The sequence below is a fragment of the Hordeum vulgare genome, chromosome 6H, assembly GCF_904849725.1.
Source record: "Hordeum vulgare subsp. vulgare chromosome 6H, MorexV3_pseudomolecules_assembly, whole genome shotgun sequence".
Taxonomy (NCBI): domain Eukaryota; kingdom Viridiplantae; phylum Streptophyta; class Magnoliopsida; order Poales; family Poaceae; genus Hordeum; species Hordeum vulgare.
Window position 1 is genome coordinate 348453088 of NC_058523.1, and position 23035 is coordinate 348476122.

Sequence of the window (23035 nt, forward strand, 5' to 3'; positions counted from 1 at the left end):
TCTGTATCGCCTAAGTTAAAAACAACTCCGAGTGCGGACATGCTCCACACTCGGGAACTTAGCTGTGACTCTGTGTCGCCTAAGTTAAAATTAGTCCGAGTACGGACATGCTCCACACTCGGGGACTTAGCTGCGACTCTGTATCGCCTAAGTTAAAACTACTACGAGTACGGACACGCTCCACACTCGAGAACTTAGCTGCGACTCCGTATCGCCTAAGTTAAAAACTATTCCGAGTGCAGACATGATCCACACTTGGGGACTTAGCTGCGACTCCGTATCGCCTAAGTTAAAAACAACTCCGAGTGCGGACATGCTCCACACTCGGGGGCTTAGCTGCGACTCCGTATCGCCTAAGTTCAAAACAACTCCGAGTGCGATCATGCTCCACACTTGGGGACTTAGCTGCGACTCCGTATCGCCTAAGTTAAAAACAACTCCGAGTGCGGACATGCTCCACACTCGGGGACTTAGCTGCGAATCCGTATCGCCTATGTTAAAAACAACTCCGAGTGCGGACATGCTCCACACTCGGGGACTTAGCTGCGACTCTGTATCGCCTAAGTTAAAAACAACTCCGAGTGCGGACATGCTCCACACTTGAGGACTTAGTTGTGACTCCGTGTCGCCTAAGTTAAAATTACTCTGAGTACGGACATGCTCCACACTCAGGGACTTAGCTGCGACTCCGTATCACCTAAGTTAAAACTACTACGAGTACGGACACGCTCCACACTCGGGAACTTAGCTGCGACTCCGTATCGCCTAAGTTAAAAACTATTCCGAGTGCGGATATGCTCCACACTTGGGGACTTAGCTGCGACTCCGTATCGCCTAAGTTAAAAACAACTCCGAGTGCGGACATGCTCCACACTGGGGGACATAGCTGCGACTCCGTATCGCCTAAGTTAAAAACAACTCCGAGTGCGGACATGCTCCACACTTGAGGACTTAGTTGCGACTCCGTATCACCTAAGTTAAGAACAACTCTGAGTGCGGACATGCTCCGCACTCGGAGGCTTAGCTGCGACTCTGTATCGCCTAAGTTAAAACTACTCCAAGTACAGACATGCTCCACACTCGGGAACTTAGCTGCGACCCCGTATCGCCTAAGTTAAAAAATACACTCGAAGACTTGACTTTGATCCAGAAATCATATAATGCAGATTCAACAAACATTCAACATGACAAGCACTGGAAGTCTTAAACCCTCTGCCAGACTCATCTAGTCCGACACATGCTCGGGGACTACACCCAGTGGGTGCACTGAGCATGCCCCCACAGGAAAAGAAATACAAAAAAGAAACATTCTGCTTGGTCAGGTCCACCAACAACATCCAAGTTCAACAGATTCAACAGATTCCAACCGACTACCAGCAGTCAGTCAGAGTCTCATGATCCTGTTGGTCACTCGGATCTACTTCAATTCTTAAGTTCACTCGGACGTACTACTCAACAGAATCGATCAGGGCGAATGATGAAGACTTCAATCAACGCATAATTTTGCAAGGCCCTGAAGCACGTTCAAGTTCGGTCAGCTGCTATAAGATTTACATCGACACCTTCACCACTCGGACCCTGATCCATTCGGGGGCTAATGACGGGGATATAGCCCTAGGGTAGGGTCATAGGTCTGACCAATACGTCCTACCCAAGGGCACCTCATTATTATTTTAAGGACTACAAGGGAAATTCCTACTGGATCGTGACAACATCTAATCCACTCGGTACGGATCCACTCAGACAAGTACATTCCATCCACTCGGATGGCAGTCAACCACTCGGCCGTATGACTCACTCGGTCATGCAAATACCAACAGTCGGCAAGACATCTGTAGTGGGCTGACATTATGGCATCAATGCCCCATCTTGTAACATAAGAGGTGAGGGGGTGCCGCACTCTATATAAGCCACCCCCCTTCACATAGCTAGGGACATCTTCTTCTCCTCCTTCGGGCTCATTCTTTCCCGGAGCTCTGGCTCTCTCTATACCATGTAACTCATGTCCATGACGGATAAAACAAACCCTCTCCGGAGCACGAGACGTAGGGTTGTTATCTCCACTCTGAGAGGCCTGAACTCGCTAAAACCACCATGTCACCCATGTGCATCTTGATAGATCATGCTTCGTTATCCTACCCCCTTTCTATTCTTGGAATCGTTACCATGACACCTATTTTTTAAGAAAATATAAAAATTGGTAATTGCCTATTCACCCCCTCATCTAGTCAACCATATCAATCCTTTCAGCACACACACGGCTCAAGAACTAGGTTACGAGCATAGCCAGCAAAGAATGTTTGCCGGCACATGTCATGCTCATCTTGGAACCAAGTGCCCCAAAGTGGTGAATCCATGGCGTACCTACGGTCGGTGAGGAGGTGCCACAGGATCCGAGTGCACCACTAATTGATCTCCAGGAGATGGGAGTGGCCACTCACCTAGACTATCAAAATTATCCGGGCTCAGATGCCACCCATTTGGGAGGTGGACATTGGTCGATGGAAGCAGGGTGTCGGTCTCCCATTGGTGTCGGCATACATCCACCTTGACGTACGTCTGGAAGCATGGTGGGTCCGTTGAAGGGGAAATGAAGAAGGCGGTCGGTGAGGTGGAGTTCACAGTAGTGCTCTCTGATGATGCGGGAGGACGAACCCGCCTCATGGACATGCTTGGCCTTCTTGTAAGGAATCCGCTTCGAGGACCCAATGAAGGTATCCGACTCGGAGTGAAGGGGGCGGCTAGGCGGCACTAGGGTTTGTTGGTCGGGGTGGGAGGGGGCAGGGGAGTGGAAGTGGACTGGTCGGTCCATGGCTTTGCCATTAAAAAGGACGTGATCGGGGGCTACTAGGGCCTATTAGACTGACATGCAAGTTCGTTCTCCCGTGTGTATTTAACGGGGCCAGTGGAGAGTGGTTCTAGGACAACATGGGGGCCCATAGGAAAACGACGAGATGACGCATGCGCGTCCGTCCAACGTCCTGCTCGAGCAAATCCAAAAATGCACTCAGTTTGTGTCAAATCGGACACGAGCCGGACACATTTTGGGTTTCTCCCGCGTATTGAGGCACCGAATTTGTGTGTTTTGTCCCTAACAAACGCGGTCGGACCAAATGGGGTCGTGCAGTGAACTTGTCTAATGCACGACCCCAAACAAACTTATATTTTGTTTGGATTTTGTCAGCTTGGGTCGGGCAAAGGGACGACGACCGACCTATTTTGTGGATGTGTTGTTAGTGCGCCCAACGTGTTTGGCGTATTTGCTCCGTCCGACTGGCCGCACGCAAATGTAGACATTTTTTAACTAGAAAGAAACATTGCATATAGTTTACAACCAAATTTAAATCATATCGTACCATAATAATAAGTAGTTTTACAACCAAAAAAACATAAAGTTTACAACCAATTTAAATATTTCATACTTTTACTAGTTGTCAATGTGATTCCACACGTGCTCAACCAAGTCATTCTGGAGTTACATATGAGTTTGGAAATCACGCTTTTCATGATGAAATTAGGTGAACTGTTCAAAACAGTTCTTAGTGCTCACGCAGAACATTTCCACCATGAAATTGGAATCCTTGGTTGCAGATGTGGTCATCATGCTCATTGATACGTCTCAAACGTATCTATAATTTTTGATGGTTTCATGTTGTTATCTTGTCCTCTTTGGATGTTTTATGTACCTTTTATATCTTTTTTGGGACTAACTTATTAATTCAGTGCCAAGTGTCAGTTCCTGTTTTTTCTGTGTTTTTGGCTCTTTTCAGATCTGATTTTGGAACGGAGTCCAAACGGAATAAAATCCCCGAAATAAATTTTTCCTGAACGAAAGAAGATCAGGGGGCTTGAGGGCCACGCCAGGAGGGCTACAGGGGGCCCACAAGCCCCCTATCCGCCACCAGGGGGAGGCGGCCAGCAGACTTCTGGCCTCCCCGGCGCCCCCCTGACCTAGCTCCTTCGCCTATATATTCCCTAAAATACAGAAAAAATCAGGGAATCCTCGAGGGTAACAATGTGGGCTTTGTCGTAGATATGAGATTGTCCATCTACATCATGTCATCTTGCTTAAGGCGTTACTCTGTTCTTTTGGACTTAATACACTAGATGCATGCTGGATAGCGGCCGACGTCTGGAGTAATAGTAGTAGATGCAGAAAGTATCGGTCTACTTGTTTTGGACGTGATGCCTATAGATATAATCATTGCAATAGATGATGTCACGACTTTGCGCGGTTCTATCAATTGCTCGACAGTAATTTGTTCACCCACCGTCTACTTGCTTTCATGAGAGAAGCCACTAGTAAACACTACGGCCCCCGGGTCTATTCACACCTATCGTTTCCACTTCGCTTTGTTACTTTGTTGCTTTCAGTTCTCACTTGGCAAACAATCTATAAGGGATTTACAACCCCTTCATAGCGTTGGGAGCAAGCTTTTTGTGTTTGTGCAGGCACTTGTGATACTCCTTCACTGGATCGATACCTTGGTTCTCAAAACTGAGGGAAATACTTACCACCGCTGCGCTACATCACCCTTTCCGCTTCGAGGGAACACCAAGGCAAGGCTCCAAGGCCATGGTGGAAATCCTTTGCATATTTTCCTAGGAAGTCCCTTAAGGCATAGCCGTAGCAGAAGGATTACTGGTGTCGTTGCTGAGGAGTATCAAGACAAGACGTCTCCCATCAGCACGTGTTTCTGGCGCCGTTGGAAGGTCTTTTGTTGCAGTAGCAGAAGTATTTCTGGCGCCGTTGCCGGGGACGGAGAGATCTATCCAAGTAGGTCTCACAAACTCATCTCTTGCATTTACTTTTTTGCCAGTTGCCTCTCGTTTTCCTCTCCCCCACTTCACATTTGCCGCTTTCATTTTCCTTTCTCCTTTGCCGTTTTTTTTTGCCCGTTTCACACTCTGTTCCTGCTCGTTTGTTTGTGAGATAGTCCATCAATGGCTAGACCCACCACTCCAAACGATACCCCTAAGAATGAAGTTCTCAATTTTAGGCAGAATGAGGAAGAAAATTTAAAGGACGCTTGGTACAGGATTTGCAATGCTCAAAGTAGATCTACTCGTAAGCAATCCACTACCGTTCTTCTTCGCAGTTTCTATGTTGGGATATCTCCTTGGAATAGGTATATCCTTGATACCATTGTAGGCGGGAATTTTCTGGGGAGCCATATTGTTCACTCCTATGGAGCTATCATGAATTTGGTAGGCTCACCCCCGCTCATGGTTAATGGAACTACCTTGACCTTGGAACACGTGATGCAAAGGCTTGACGCTATTGAAAACAAAATTGCCACAGTTGAACTTATTGAGGGTTTGGATAGAAAGATCCACAATCAAATTACTCAGTACAGATCCAAAGTGGGAATTTTTTTGAAAAACTTAAGGGAGAAGGAACTTATAGTTAATGATTCTTCTAGAATTGGCAAACTAGAAGATGTCATAACCAACTTGGGTTCCGCTTTTGCCGCTATGCAAAATACTCCAAATCTCACTCTCAAAAAGACTGTCAAGTTTGTTTTTGTTCCTAAAGCTAGTGGTGACTCATCCAATAAATATGAAGATCTTAAGATGATAAATGATCACACTACTCATGGCTTGAGCACCAAAGATGACTATACGTGATTCCATCACCTTTTGCCTAGCTAAGGGCGTTAAACAAAAGCGCTTGTTGGGAGGCAACCCAACGAATCTATCCTTTTTCTTTCTGTTTTGTGTTTTCCGCACTTTCATAATTCTGTTATGATTGTGTTTTTTGTGTTTCTTTTTGCGTTTGTGCCAAGCAAAACCATTATGATTAGTCTTGGAGATGATCGTTTGGTCATGCTGGAAAAGACAGAAACTTTCTTCTCACGAAAAGAATTTTCGTTTTTTTCTGTAAGAGCTTTTGAGTTGATTCTTTTTCCTGCTGATTGCTACACAAATTCTTCACACTGTTGTAAATTTTCAGAATGTTTGAAGTACCAGAAGTATACGAAATATACATATTGCTACACACTGGTCTGCTGTTAACAGATTCTGTTTTTGTTGTGTTGGTTGCTTCTTTTGATGAAACTATGGATAGTATCGGGGGGTATTAGCCATGGAAGATTTAAGATAAAGTAACCCAACATCAGTATAAGTAGAATTTAAGTTGCTACAGTACCTAAGGAAGTGGTGGTTTGCTTTCTCATACTAATGTTATCACGAGTTTCTGTTTAAGTTTCGTGTTGTGAAGTTTTCAAGTTTTGGGTGAAGTTCTTATGGACAAAGAAATAAAGAGTGGAAAGATCTCAAGCTTGGGGATGCCCAATTCACCCCAAGATATTCAAGGATGCCGTAAAAGCCTAAGCTTGGGGATGCCCCGGGAAGGCATCCCCTCTCTCGTCTTCAATCCATCGGTAACGTTACTTGGGGCTATATTTTTATTCACCACATGTTATGTGTTTTTGCTTGGAGCGTCTTGTATCGTAGGAGTCTTTTATTTTTGTTGTGTCACAATCATCCTTGCTGCACACCTAGAGAGAGAGACATGCACTCACCATGATTTTGTCGAGCTTCACTTATATCCTTTGGTAGACAATTCAGCTCACATGTGCTTCACTTATATCTTTTGAGCTAGATACTTTTGCTCTATGTGCTTCACTTATATCTTTTAGAGCACAGCGGTGCGTGGCTTGGTAGTTGATCTATGCTTTGAAAGTAGTCTAAAAAGGGGTATTTATCCAAAGGGATACGAAAACTTCCACCTTCATGTGCACTGAATAGTTAGAGAAGTTTGATTCATCTCAATTAGTTTTGAGTTGTGGTTATGGTAATTTTGAAGATATGCTAGTAAGGTGTTGTGGATCTAGAAATACTTGTGATGAAGTTAGTGATTCCCGTAGCATGAACATATGGTGAACCGCTATGTGATGAAATCTGAGCATGATTAGTCTATTGATTGTCATCCTTTGCGTGGCGGTCGGGATCGCGCGATGGTTTATTCCTACCAACCCTTCCCCTAAGAGTATGCGTTAAATGCTTTGTTTCAGTCACTAATAAAACTTTTGCAACAAGTATATGAGTTCTCCATGACTAATGTTGAGTGCATGGTTTAGATGCACTTTCACCGTCCACCATCACTATCTTCTTAGTGTCGTGCAACTTTCGCCGGTGCACAAAACCCACCATTAGCCTCCCTCAAAACAGCAACCATACCTACCTACTATGGCTTTTTCAAAGTCATTCCGAGATATATTGCCATGCAACTACCACCATGACTTGTGCCACCACGTCTACATTGCCATTGCATGATTGTAAGATAGCTAGCATGATGTTTCCATTAATGTCTATGCCATGCTAGATCATTGTCACGGTACACTACGGAAGGCATTCCATATAGAGTCATCGTTGCTCTAAGTTTTGAGTTGAAAGTGTGATGATCATCATTGATGGAGCATTGTCCCATGTGAGGAAATAAAAGAGGCCAAAGATGCCCACCAAAATAAAGAGGCCAAAGAGCCCACCAAAAAAATGAGAGAAAAAGAGAGAAGGGACAATGCTACCATTTTTCCACACTTGTGCATATTAAGCACCATGATCTTCATGATTGAGAGTCTCTCATTTTGTCACCACCAGATAGCTAGTGGGAAATTTTCATTATATAACTTGGCTTGTATATTCCAATGATCAAAATTTCCTTAGGTCTTCGTGAGCAAGCAAGTTGGATGCACACCCACTAGTTTTCTTTAAGAGCTTTCACATACTCTTTACTCTAGTGCATCATTTGTATGGCAATCCCTACTCATTCACATTGATATCTATTGATGAGCATCTCCACAGCTCATTGATATGCCTAGTTAATGTGACTATCTTCTCCTTTTTTTGTCTTGCAACCTCCACCACACTCCACACCACTTACAGTGCTAAAACCATGGCTCACACTCTTGTATTGCGTGAGAGTTGAAAAGGTTTGAGAAAGTAAAGGTGTGAAAACAATTACTTGGCCAATACCGGGGTTGTGCATGATTTAAATTCGTTGTGCAATGATGATAGAGCATAGCCAGACTATATGCTTTTGTAGGGATAACTTTCTTTTGGCCTTGTTATTTTGAAAGTTCATGATTACCTTGCTATTTTGCTTGAATTACTATTGTTTCCACGTCAATAGCAAACTATTGTTTTGAATCTAATGGATCTGAACATTCACGTCACATAAGAGGAGTTACAAAGGACATCTATGCTAGGTAGCATGAAAGCATCAAAAATTCATTCTTTATCACTTCCCTACTCGAGGACGAGCAGGAGTTAAGCTTGGGGATGCTTGATACGTCTCAAACGTATCTATAATTTATGATGGTTTCATGTTGCTATCTTGTCATCTTTGGATGTTTTATGTACCTTTTATATCTTTTTTGGGACTAACTTATTAATTCAGTGCCAAGTGCCAGTTCCTGTTTTTTTGTGTTTTTGGCTCTTTTCAGATCTGATTTTGGAACGGAGTCCAAACGGAATAAAATCCCCGAAATAAATTTTTCCCGAACGGAAGAAGATCACGGGGCTTGAGGGCCAAGCCAAGAGGGCTACAGGGGGGGGGGGCACAAGCCCCCTATCCGCCACCAGGGGGAGGCGGCCAGCAGGCTTCTGGCCTCCTTGGCGCCCCCCTGACCTAGCTCCTTCGCCTATATATTCCCTAAAATACAGAAAAAATCAGGGAATCCTCGAAAACACTTTTCCGCCGCCGCAAGCTTCCGTTTCTGCGAGATCTCATCTGGAGGCCCTTCCCGGTGCCCTGCCGGAGGGGACTTTGGAGTTGGAGGGCTTCTACATCAACATCATCGCCCCTCCAATGACTCGTGGGTAGTTCACTTCAGACCTACGGGTTCGTAGTTAGTAGCTAGATGGCTTCTTCTCTCTCTTGGATCTTCAATACAAAGTTCTCCATTATCTTCATGGATATCTATCCGATGTAATCCTCTTTGGCGGTGTCTTTGTCGAGATCCGATGAATTGTGGATTTGTGATCAGATTATCTATGATATATATTTGAGTCTTTGCTGATTTCCTATATGCATGATTTGATATCCTTGTAAGTCTCTCCGAGTCTTGGGTTTTCTTTGGCCAACTAGGTCTATGATTCTTCCAATGGGAGAAGTGCTTGGTTTTGGGTTCTTACCGTGTGGTGACCTTTCCCAGTGACAGTAGGGGCAGCAAGGCACACATAGTGTAGTTGCCATCAAGGGTAACAATGTGGGCTTTGTCGTAGATATGAGATTGTCCATCTACATCATGTCATCTTGCTTAAGGCGTTACTCTGTTCTTTTGGACTTAATACACTAGATGCATGCTGGATAGCGGTCGACGTGTGGAGTAATTGTAGTAGATGCAGAAAGTATCGGTCTACTTGTTTTGGACGTGATGCCTATAGATATAATCATTGCCATAGATGACGTCACGACTTTGCGCGGTTCTATCAATTGCTCGACAGTAATTTGTTCACCCATCGTCTACTTGCTTTCATGAGAGAAGCCACTAGTAAACACTACGGCCCCCGGGTCTATTCACACCTATCGTTTCCACTTCGCTTTTACTTCGCTTTGTTACTTTGTTGCTTTCAGTTCTCACTTGGCAAACAATCTATAAGGGATTGACAACCCCTTCATAGCGTTGGGAGCAAGCTTTTTGTGTTTGTGCAGGCACTTGTGATACTCCTTCACTTGATCGATACCTTGGTTCTCAAAACTGAGGGAAATACTTACCACCGCTGCGCTACATCACCCTTTCCGCTTCGAGGGAACACCAACGCGAGGATCCAAGGCCACGGGGGAAATCCTTTGCATATTTGCCTAGGAAGTCCCTTAAGGCGTAGCCGTAGCAGAAGGATTCCTGGTGTCGTTGCTGAGGAGTATCAAGACAAGACGTCTCCCATCAGCACGTGTTTCTGGCGCCGTTGGAAGGTCTTTTGTTGCAGTAGCATTCATCCTCCATGATCATGTTGTGCATGATCACACAAGCAGTCATAACCTCCCAAAGCTTTTCAGTGCTCCATGTCAGTGCATGGTGTCGAACGATAGCCCATCAATATCGAAGCACACCAAAAGAATGCTCCACATCCTTCCTAGCACTTTCTCGTGCTTAGGAAAATGTCTATTTTTCTCCTTCCTGATTGGATATTGTGTAAACATGAGTCGACCAGTGAGCATTGTTGTGAAACATAGTAAAAAACAAGAAAATTTGCCCTACGATCAACCAAGAACACTAAGAAGATACGATAATGGTTGTGATCACAATTGTTACCATCATCGAGCAGAAGAGGAGCGTGATGATGTCGCTCTTACTTTGAGTCCCTCGAACCATAGATGAACGATCTCAGGAACCTCCATGAATGATCCATCAAACTAAAGACCAAAAGCACAACCTCTCTACTTGATTGCAAGCATGCAGTCTTCACGATCTGGCAGCGCTTTGCTATCCAGAGCTAATCATCACTGGAGAATTAGAGGGAGGAGATTAGAGCCACACGGGGCTTCAAATTTTGAGGATTAGAGAAACTAGACCGGGCTCTAATTAGTCAACTAGGACCAACTAGAACTAGAACTAGAAGAACTAGAGGAGGTGATGACCCACAAGTATAGGGGGTCAATGGCAGTCCTTTCAATAAGTAAGAGTGTCGAACCCAACGAGGAACAGACTAAAATGATAAGGAGTTTCAGCAAGGTATTCTCTGTAAGTGCTATGAGTAACAGTGATAGGTAGCCTTGTAGCAAGATAATTTGTAACAAGTAACAAGTAACAATAGTAGCAAGTGTGTAGCAAGATAGCCCAATCCTTTTTAGAGTACAGGACATGCCTTAAAGTACCCTTATATGAGGCAAACGCTCTCGAGGAGTGTCACACCCAAGATGCGACCCTATCCTCAATTTGGCACGAAGGCCTCGTCACGGATAGAAGCGCATCTCGTCGTGTCGCAAGAATGGATATCGTTACAAGTACATGTACTGAAAAGATGAGATATATATAGAATTGGCTTACACTCGTCACAAGCTACATCAGAGTCACAACAGTACAGTACATAATCATCAAGAGTAAGGGCAGGGTCCGACTAGGGACGAAAACAAACGAGAAAAGAAGAACGACGTCCATCCTTGCTATCCCAGGCTGCCGGCCTGGAACCCATCCTAGATCGATGAAGAAGAAGAAGAAGAAGCAACTCCAAATGAACAATCAACGCGCTCGCGTCACGTAACATTTACTTGTACCTGCAACTGGTGTTGTAGTAATCTGTGAGCCACAGGGGACTCAGCAATCTCATTTCCAAAGGTATCAAGACTAGCAAAGCTTAATGGGTGAGGCATGGTTAAGTGGTGAGGTTGCAGCAGCGGCTAAGCATATATCTAGTGGCTAAACTTACGAGTACAAGAAATAAGAGGGGGAAGATCTACGCATAACGGACGTGAACTACTGATGATCAAATGAATGATCCTGAACACCTACCTACGTCACACATAACCCCACCATGTCCTCAATCGGAGAAGGAACGCACGAAAGAGACAGTCATGGTTACGCACACAGTTGGCAAGTTTAAATTAAGTTAACTTCGAGTTATCTAGAACCAGTGTTAAACAAAGTTTTCCACGTTGCCACATAACCGCGGGCACGGCTTTCCGAAAGATTTAACCCTGCAGGGGTGCTCCAACTAGTCCATCACAAATTACCACAAGCCGCATAGAAATCCTCAATCACGAAGCTCGCGATCTCGTCGGATTTCCTAGTGGAAAACCTCAACTTTGAGATTACCCAAAGCATCACCGGAATCCCGATGCACAAGATATTCCGTCAAAGGTAAAACTAATCCAGCAAGGCCGCCCGACGTGTCGACGATCCCGATAGGAGTCGCGTACCTCGTTCTCAGGACACGACGGATGGGTCACACTAGGAGATACCAAACCTCGGGTTGCCCCGCGGTGGCCCCGTAGTCTGCCAATTTGGACCAACACTCATGAGGAGCACTGGCCCGGGGGTTGATTAAATTATCCTCAGGTTAATTACTCCCTATGCAGTTCATTAGTGATTAGGAAAATGTAGTACCAAAGTTGGGCCTTGCTAGACCAGTCTTAATCTAAAACGAATTATCAAGGGGGTCCCCATAACAACCCCGATCGTGTTAGGAGCGCTCATTTATGGAACATAACACCGGTAGCCGAAACTAAGGGGGCAAAGGTGGAACAAAACACCAGGCTAGAAAGGCCGAGCCTTCCACCTTTTACCAAGTATATAGGTGCATTAAATTAAATAGCATTTAATATGGTGATATAACAAGGAACCCATGCTTTCACATGGAAGCAACTTCACCTGCAACTAGCAACGCTAACACAAGGTTAAGGAAGCGGTAACATAGCCAATCAGTGGTTTGCTAGGTTGAACAGGTTGATGGTTAACATGGCATTGTTGAGAGGCTGATATTTAACATGTGGTAGGCAACGAGACATAATGATAGAAACGGTAACTAGCATGGCAATGATAGTAATGGTATCTGGGGAAATGGTCATCTTGGCTGAGATCCCGCTTGGAAGAAGAACAACTCGGTGGAGTCGGCAAACCATCGTAGTCGAACGGGTCCTCACACTCCGACACGCTTGCGGAACTGTATCGAGACGGGCGAACCAGAAACAAACATCAACACAGATATTCACCACACGATGCACAACATGATGCATAACCTACTATGATGCATGATCAGTTCAATGATGCAAGGGATGGCATGGCAATTCACCTCACGCAAACACTACACGTTAAGTGAAGCTCGATATGCAACGGGTTGCATATCGACAAAACTCCACGATTAATTATTTAATTCACTCCCGATTATTTACACGACAATATTAAATGTTTTTAACATGGCAAGGGTGTAGCGATGATCCTACATGTCCTAGTCGGTTATCACGCGGAGCACAGAACGGAGCTACGGCACGAGAGACATGCAACACAAGATCATATGCCATGAATGCGTCATGCATGCGAGTTTCAACACGGGCAAGAAGGGAAAGAAACAGGTGTCGCCACGGCGAGCGAAAGGGAAACTGTGTCGGCAAGATGGAAACGATGCCACGGCAACGTACCTATCCCGATACTCAACGAGATATCGGTGCCACGATCTGGAAGCGTGTGTGGGAACGCTAAATAAGAATGGGGTGATCCCGTATATCGGGTTCCCATGTGTCGAGGCACAACAAAAGAAGTACACGTGCAACGGGCAACATTCGGTGCATACACACGATACAACTCATACATCACATGCATACGGTTCTCGGCCACGTCTCATTGTTATACCTTCGATGCATGCGAATCGGAGCGGTTCAGGGAAGGGGAACAACGGTCGGTGTTGTCGTCGTGGTCGTCATGGTACTCGGGTCTCGTCGACGGTAGTCGTACACTTGGCGTCGATAGACGGGTCTTCGGCGACAGTAGTCGAACACGGTTTTGTAGATGGTTCGGGGTCGTCGAGGACGTCGTGGTACTCGCCGATCTTGTCGATGGACCACGGCGGCAGGGATGGTGCACGCGGCGACAGCAAGCGACAGCACAAGCAAATGCGAGCGGAGGCCACGGCAACAAGCGGCAGCAACTAATAGCAAGCTACGGAACCTAGCCTAGCAGCAGCAACTATCTACAGCAACATGCAAGCAAGGAAAGCAAGCTAGCAAGCACACTAGCAAGCAGCATGAACAGCACAACAAATCGGCAGCAACACCCATCAGCACAAGAGCAGATAGCAAGCACGGCCAGCAGATAGCAAGCACGGCCAGCAGATAGCTCACAGCAGCTAACAACCTAAGCAGCTACAGACAACGGGACTAGCAATAGCGGCAGCAAGGCACGGCAACAGCAAAGCGCAGCAACACGCATGCATCGACAGCAGCAAAACGGCAACGGCTCCAGCTAACTAGCAGCAACGGGCAGGTAACAGCAACAGCCTAGCAGCAGCACAATTCGCAAGTAGCAGCTAGCTTCAGCATCTAGCAGCAGAAAGCGACATGGCAGCAGCAAGAGCAACAGGCGGCGGGCAAGCACAACAACAATATCACAGGCAGGGCGGCGCGGGAACTGGTCCCAGGGACGGCGTCAGCGTTCTCGACAAGCGAGCGACGGCGAGGAGACGAGCTCCGGCTCCGGCGAGGGAAGGCCACAGCACAGCGGCTCTCTGCAGCAAGTCGACGGGGTGAGCACCGGCAGGGTTGAGGCAGGCCGCGGCACGGGGCTGCTGAGGCCGGCCGACGAAGGGCGCATGAGGCGGGGCTGGCAAGCTCGCGAGGCCAGGGCGACGAGCTCCTGCGGCAGGCGAGGCTGCGGCGCAGGGCTCGCAGGCAGGCGCAGGGAGCTAGAGGCGGGCAGCGGCAGGACGGCGGCCGCGCGCAGAGGGCCTCGCGATGGCCGGGAACGATATGGCGGCAAGCGGCGACGGGACGAGGGCGAGGGGAGCGGCGGAGGAGCTAGCGGATGTGGGGAGGGGCGCTGGAGGCGGCTCGCGACGAGGGGGAGTAGAGGGAATTGGGAGGCCACAGGAGGCCACGGGAAGAAGACGGCGTGCTCGGGAGGAGAAGGATCGAGGAGGCCTCCCTCCCGTGTCGCTAGGGTTGGGGCCGGCTGGGCCTTGGCCTGGCAACTCCCTCTCTCCCTCTTGTTTTTTCCCTCTTTTAAAACAGAAAAACACACACAAAATAAAATAAAAGGATTTAGCAAATACCAAAAAAATACCCTTTGGCTCCTTTAAAAACCACACCCCAACTATAAGAAGTAGTTGGGCATTTTTTAAACAAATAAAAATAAAACCTTTTTTGAAGAATAAAACAAAACCCTTTAACAAGAGAATAAAAATAAACCCCTTTTAAAGGAGAAAAGAAAATGAAACTTTATTTGTAAAATAAAACAAGAGGAGAAATAAAAGAAAACCCAAGGGTTGCCCCCACATTTACCAAAAGGACTTTTATTAAAAGGAAGACGAACCTTTTAAATAGGGGTTTAAAATGGGAAACTTTAGCAAACCGCAAAGACGAAATAAGAGGGGAGAGGGGGAGCTACTATCGCACTACGACTCGGTGATCACTCGAAGCACAACACTCAAAACACCACACGTGACAGACGATGCAAGATGCCATGCATGATGCGAAGATGCAAACTAAATGACGAGGCACAAATAAAACTAATCACACAACGGAAACGGAAAAGAAGGGAGAATCTTCTCGAACGTCGGCATCGGGCTGTCACAACTCTCCTACACTACAAGAGGATCTCGCCCCGAGATCCAAGACTGAAAGGGGAAGAGGATGAGAAATAACACGAGGTAAAACTTAGTCGCTTGTATGACAAACGAGTGAAACCAACGATCCTTGAAGGTAGCAAGGAGACGAGGAATTATATGAGAAAGAAGCAAGAATTCACGGAAAATTTCGGCAGCACTTCGGTAGGAAAATGGGACAAAAAATTCGATGAGATGGAAGAAATAGACAATATTCACAAGAAACAAGTAAATAGAGCAAGGGAACACCAAGATCTTGACAGAACAAGAAGCTAGACCCAAAAGAGCAACATCACAAAGCCTCCGGAACAATAGAATAGGAACTAGCTCATACGGAAGAAGAGAATGAAGAGAGAATGACAACTAGAAACTCCAATGAACTTGGCAAGCATTCTTGCAAGAAGAATTGAACGGAGTTGTTAGAAAAAACAACAACGAAAAGAACAAGATAGTAGTGGGCTTATGGAAACCTTTTCAAACTAATGAAGTGACAACCAGCCACTACCAGAAAACAAGGATTGATTGGGAGAAACAAAATATGAACAATTTCTTACACCAAGAGGATACATTGAGAACTTGTATTAATGACAAGCACCATGATAGCAACAATCCATAGGAAAATCTTTAGGTGAAATCCAAACCAAGATAACTCAATGAAGAAATCATGGGTTGAAACTATCTCATGATCACAGAATTGGTGGTTTTAATTATCTCATTCTTGAAATAAAATCTCTTCGAGACTCCTACACTAACAAGAATGCTATAATACCACCTCAAAGGATAACAGAAGAACAAATGCACCAAAAATGGAAGAGAAAGAATACTTGAGGTTCTCCAATAAGAATCTTGAAGAACACTTGAGAATGGATTGAAACCTTGATGAACCACCATGAAGACCTCCGTATACAAATGAATGATGCAACGATATGAAGGTAGAAAAGAATAAGATTATGACCTTGCCAAAATTTAGATGAAGCCTCACAAAGAGATACTTAAAAGAACTTGGAACTCCGGAAAAGAAAAGATAATAACAGCTGAGAAAAAAGGAATTGATATCATGAGCCACTCCGGAAGAAGAATTGAAATCATTTGATGAAACAAGAATAAGAATTATGTTATGCTAATCCTTCATCAAGTTAAATTGACGACAATCAACGGATTTAGCATAGCACTTATTCCTCTTGAAAAGATTAAAGAGAGATAGATAAAGCACAAACTAGAAGAAATGTTGCAAGAAACACCGGTAATAACTCACAATTGAATGGGAACACCACGAATTAATGGAGAAACATGAGAATGAAGAGCTCATGAGCCACGTGAGAGAAAACTTGAACAAGGCACCGGATAATCGAGAGACGACGAAGAGGCAACAATTGAGAAGAATTGAGGATGAAAGCTGCAAGCTGAGAACGAAGAATCTTCTAAAATGATGGCCTTCGGAGGAACGAGAAATAAAACAACTCAGAAATGCACCGGATAGCAAGAAAGGGATTACTCATGATTTGAACAAATAAGATGACGACACCAAGCTGAAATGATGAATCTCCAAGAGAATGGACAAAGATTAAGAGAAACACTCCTTCGGATTGCAAGCTGAGAATGATGACGAGAACAACACCACCAAGAATTACTAAGACCCTCCGGAATAAAGAAGAATGAAAGGTTGAGCCAAAGAATGAATTAATTCAAATAGATCTTGAAGAAGTGATATGACTGATGAAAATCATACTTACGTCATAGTTGAAAAGATTTAGAGGTCTCTGGAAAAGATTAAAAGCGCCAGGAAAGATCCTGGGAAAGAACCTGTGGGTTATGGGCCCACTCAAAGAAACCACCGTTAGAAAAGGTTACTTAGAAAGAGAGATATTGCACCGGTATGAAGAGAACTAGATGAGGTTGAGCACCTCGAAATAATTAAAGATCTGAAACAAGAAACTCTGAGATATCTTCAACACTTCGGATAGAATAGAGACAAATGCCAACAGAAGACTAGATAAGAATTTCTAACACAAGAGAGAATTTAAAGGATGACACGGATATGATGAACACGGATAACTGAATTGAATTCACCGGAAAAGATAACAATATTGAATAAAGATGAACACGAAGCTCTTGAGAATCTTCACAAGAATCACCGGGTAAGAGAGAAAAGAACACACAGCGGAAGCACCATGAAAAGAAAACTCTTGGATGAATATCCAATCACTAAAGAAAAGGGTGGGAGGGCGGGGAAAAACAAAGACAACTTGGGCTAGATGAGATGAACTCCGGCATAAAAGAGAGAATGATCTGCAAAAATTAGAGAGGATTGAATTCACCAGAAGAGAAGCACACCGGTTGAATGGAATTGATACGATGACTCCGGTTGACAAGAATTGATAAGACAACTGATTGAACAAAAGAATTAGCGCTCACATAAAAATATGAGAACACAAATTAGGAAAGATCTGAAAACACCACTTGACATCGAAGCAACTTGAATTACCATATTCCAACAACATAAGGGGTGCGGCTTATGAAACAAGCCAGAACAAACTCATGAGAAAGGTTTCGTCCGATATTTTCGTGGACAAGATCGCACGGGATCGATCCTTACAGTAGCCATCAAGTGCAAGGCAGTGCACCCGACATACGAAGCGTCCCCGAGTCGTAGCAAGCTACAAGGACTCTTTAAGGCACAAAGTGTACCACTGTAAGTCGACCGTGAACAAACGAATCCACTAGATGTCGAACCCCAACCTAACATCATGCATTTGTTGGAAGAATGTCCTATAAGTAACTACTTGAATTCCCACCTAAGAATTCCCGAAATTTCTTGTCATGCAATCTAGTACACGAATACAAAGGAGTAATGTATCACTCAACTCCTATACTAACCCGTCCAGTGTATCACATCCATCAACACACGACCAGAATCTCGGACCTTCATCTACTACAGACCCTCGTGATCACAACGATACCAAGTATGGCAGTACTCCCAAACAATCTGCATCAGTACTAGGGACATCGGGGTTATCTCGCCACTACTAGTATTGAAGCAATTACGAACATCCTTCGTTCTGAGATACCAAGAAATCTGAATGATAATGATGTGCTCAAGAATCCCCTGGAGCTCAACTCCCCTGAGACTTAGAGCAGATAGGAGGCACCAAGACAGAACTCCGTCACATCGGCATCATATAGATTCCAAAAATATCCGCGTGATCCTAAAAAAATTTGAGTGAGAAGAGGAGTAGAATTAAATTATTACATCAAGATTCCTCACCACAGCATAGAAGAGGAGAAAAAAGAATCCTACTCTCCGATATAAAACTAGACTCAAAGTAGTTTTTCACTAGACTCGACTCGGCCAAGTTCGATCAATCAAGGGGGCTCCTAGGTCAGTACTGCTCTGATACCAACTTGTCACGCCCACGATGCGACCCTATCCTCAATTTGGCACGAAGGCCTCGTCAGGGATAGAAGCGCATCTCGTCGTGTCGCAAGAATGGATATCGTTACAAGTACATGTACTGAAAAGATGAGATATATATAGAATTGGCTTACACTCACCACAAGCTACATCAGAGTCACAGCAGTACACTACATAATCATCAAGAGTAAGAGCAGGGTCCGACTACGGACGAAAACAAACGAGAAAAGAAGAACGACGTCCATCCTTGCTATCCCAGGCTGCCGGCCTGGAACCCATCCTAGATCGATGAAGAAGAAGAAGAAGCAACTCCAAATGAAAAATCAACGCGCTCGCGTCACGTAACATTTACCTGTACCTGGAACTGGTGTTGTAGTAATCTGTGAGCCATAGGGGACTCAGCAATCTCATTTCCAAAGGTATCAAGACTAGCAAAGCTTAATGGGTGAGGCATGGTTAAGTGGTGAGGTTGCAGTAGCGGCTAAGCATATATCTAGTGGCTAAACTTACAAGTATAAGAAATAAGAGGGGGAAGATCTACGCATAACGGACGTGAACTACTGATGATCAAATGAATGATCCTGAACACCTACCTACGTCACACAAAACCCCACCGTGTCCTCAATCGGAGAAGGAACTCATGAAAGAGACGGTCACGGTTACGCACACAGTTGGCAAGTTTTAATTAAGTTAACTTCAAGTTATCTAGAACCAGTGTTAAACAAAGTTTTCCACGTTGCCACATAACCGCGGCATGGCTTTCTGAAATATTTAACCCTGCAGGGGTGCTCCAACTAGTCCATCACAAATTACCACAAGCCGCATAGAAATCCTCAATCACGAAGCTCGCGATCTCGTTGGATTCCCTAGTGGAAAACCTCAACTTTGAGATTACCCAAACCATCACCGGAATGCCGATGCACAAGATATTCCGTCAAAGGTAAAACTAATCCAGCAAGGCCGCCCGACGTGTCAACGATCCCGATAGGAGTCGCGTACCTCATTCTCAGGACACGACGGATGGGTCACACTAGGAGATACCAAACCTCGGGTTGCCCCGCGGTGGCCCCGTAGTCTGCCAATTTGGACCAACACTCATGAGGAGCACTGGCCCGGGGATTGATTAAATTATCCTCGGGTTAATTACTCCCTATGCAGTTCATTAGTGATTAGGCAAATGTAGTACCAAAGTTGGGCCTTGCCAGACCAGTCTTAATCTAAAACGAATTATCAAGGGGGTCCCCATAACAACCCCGATCATGTTAGGAGCGCTCATTTATGGAACATAACACCGGTAGCCGAAACTAAGGGGGCAAAGGTGGAACAAAACACCAGGCTACAAAGGCCGAGCCTTCCACCTTTTACCAAGTATATAGGTGCATTAAATTAAATAGCATTTAATATGGTGATATAACAAGGAACCCATGCTTTCACATGGAAGCAACTTCACCTGCAACTAGCAACGCTAACACACGGTTAAGCAAGCGGTAACATAGCCAATCAGTGATTTGCTAGGTTGAACAGGTTGATGGTTAACATGGCATTGTTGAGAGGCTGATATTTAACATGTGGTAGGCAACGAGACATAACGATAGAAACGGTAACTAGCATGGCAATGATAGTAATGGTATCTGGGGAAATGATCATCTTGCCTGAGATCCCGCTTGGAAGAAGAACAACTCGGTGGAGTCGGCAAACCATCGTAGTCGAACGGGTCCTCACATTCCGACACGCTTGCAGAACTCTATCGAGACGGGCAAACCGGAAACAAACATCAACATAGATATTCACCACACGATGCACAACATGATGCATAACCTACTATGATGCATGATCAGTTCAATGATGCAAGGGATGGCATGGCAATTCACCTCATGCAAACACTACACGTTAAGTGAAGCTCGATATGCAACGGGTTGCATATCGACGAAACTCCACGATTAATTATTTAATTCACTCCTGATTATTTACACGACAATATTAAATGTTTTTAACATGGCAAGGGTGTAGCGATGATCCTACATGTCCTAGTCGGTTATCACGCGGAGCATAGAACGAAGCTACGGCACGAGAGACATGCAACACAAGATCATCTGCCATGAATGCGTCATGCATGCGAGTTTCAACATCGGCAAGAAGGGAAAGAAACAGGTGTCGCCACGGCGAGCGAAAGGGAAACTGTGTCGGTAAGACGGAAACGATGCCACGGCAACGTACCTATCCCGATACTCAATGAGATATCGGTGCCACGATTTGGAAGCGTGTGCGGGAACGCTAAATAAGAATGGGGTGATCCTATATATTGGGTTCTCATGTGTCGACGCACAACAAAAGAAGTACACGTGCAACGGGCAACATACGGTGCATACACACGATACAACTCATACATCACATGGATACGGTTCTCGGCCACGTCTCATCGTTATACCTTCGACACGTGCGAGTCGGAGCGGTTCGGTGAAGGGGAACAACGGTCTGTGTGGTCGTCGTGGTCGTTGTGGTACTCGGGTCTCGTCGACGGTAGTCGTACACTTGGCGTCGATAGACGGGTCTTCGGCGACGGTAGTCGAACATGGTTTCGTAGATGGTTCGGGGTCGTCGAGGACGTCGTGGTACTCGCCGATCTTGTCGATGGACCAGGGCGGCGGGGATGGTGCACGCGGCGATGGCAAGCGACAGCACGAGCAAATGCGAGCGGAGGCCACGGCAACAAGCGGCAGCAACTAATAGCAAGCTACGGCACCTAGCCTAGCAGCAGCAACTATCTACAGCAACACGCAAGTAAGGAAAGCAAGCTAGCAAGCATACTAGCAAGCAGCATGAACAGCACAACAAATCGGCAGCAACACCCATCAGCACAAGAGCAGATAGCAAGCACGGCCCACAGATAGCTCACAGCAGCTAACAACCTAAGCAGCTACAGACAACAGCACTAGCAATAGCGGCAGCAAGGCACGGCAACAACAAAGCGCAGCAACACGCATGCATCGACAGCAGCAAAACGGCAACGGCTCCAGCTAGCTAGTAGCAACGGGCAAGTAACACCAACAACCTAGCAACAGCACGATTCGCAAGTAGAGGCTAGCTTCAGCATCTAGCAGCAGAAAGCGACATGGCAGCAGGAAGAGCAACAGGCGGCGGGCAAGCACAACAACAGTATCACAGGCAGGGCGGGGCGGGAACTGGTCCCAGGGGTGGGGTCACAGTTCTCGGCAAGCGAGCGACGACGAGGAGACGAGCTCCGGCTCCGGCGAGGGAAGGCCACAGCGCAGCGGCTCTCTGCAGCAAGTCGACGGGGCGAGCACCGGCGGGGTTGAGGCAGGCCGCGGCACGGGGATGCTGAGGCCGGCCGACGAAGGGCGCATGCGGCGGGGCTGGCGAGCTGGCGAGGCCAGGGCGACGAGCTCCTGCGGCAGGCGAGGCTGCGGCGCGGGGCTCGCGGGCAGGCGCAGGGAGCTGGAGGCGAGCAGCGGCAGGACGGCGGCCGCGCGCAGAGGGCCTCGCGATGGCTGGGAACGATATGGCGGCGAGCGACGACGGGACGAGGGCGAGGGGAGCGGCGCAAGAGCTAGCGGCTGCGTTGAGGGGCGCTGGAGGCGGCTCGCGATGAGGGGGAGGAGGGGGAATTGGGAGGCCATGGGAGGAAGACGGCGCGCTGGGGAGGAGAGGGATCGAGGAGGCCTCCCTCCCGTGTCGCTAGGGTTGGGGCCGGCTGGGCCTTGGCCTGGCAATTCCCTCTCTCCCTCTTGTTTTTTTTCCTCTTTTAAAACATAAAAACACACACAAAATAAAATAAAAGGATTTAATAAATACAAAAAAATACCCTTTGGCTCCTTTAAAAACCACACCCCAACTATAAGAAATAGTTGGGCATTTTTTAAACAAATAAAAATAAAACCTTTTTTGAAGAATAAAACAAAACCCTTTAACAAGAGAATAAAAATAAACCCATTTTAAAGGAGAAAAGAAAATGAGACTTTATTTGTAAAATAAAACAAGAGGAGAAATAAAAGAAAAACCCAAGGGTTTCCCCCACATTTAATAAAAGGACTTTTATTAAAAGGAAGACGAACCTTTTAAATAGGGGTTTAAAACGGGAAACTTTAGCAAACTGCAAAAACGAAATAAGAGGGGAGAGGGGGAGCTACTATCGCACTACGACTCGGTGATCACTCGAAGCACAACACTCAAAACACCACACGTGACAGACGATGCAAGATGCCATGCATGATGCGACGATGCAAACTAAATGACGAGGCACAAATAAAACTAATCACACGACGGAAACAGAAAAGAAGGGAGAATCTTCTGGAACGTCGGCATCGGGCTGTCACAAGGAGGCATGTGAATTTCTGTCTAGTCATG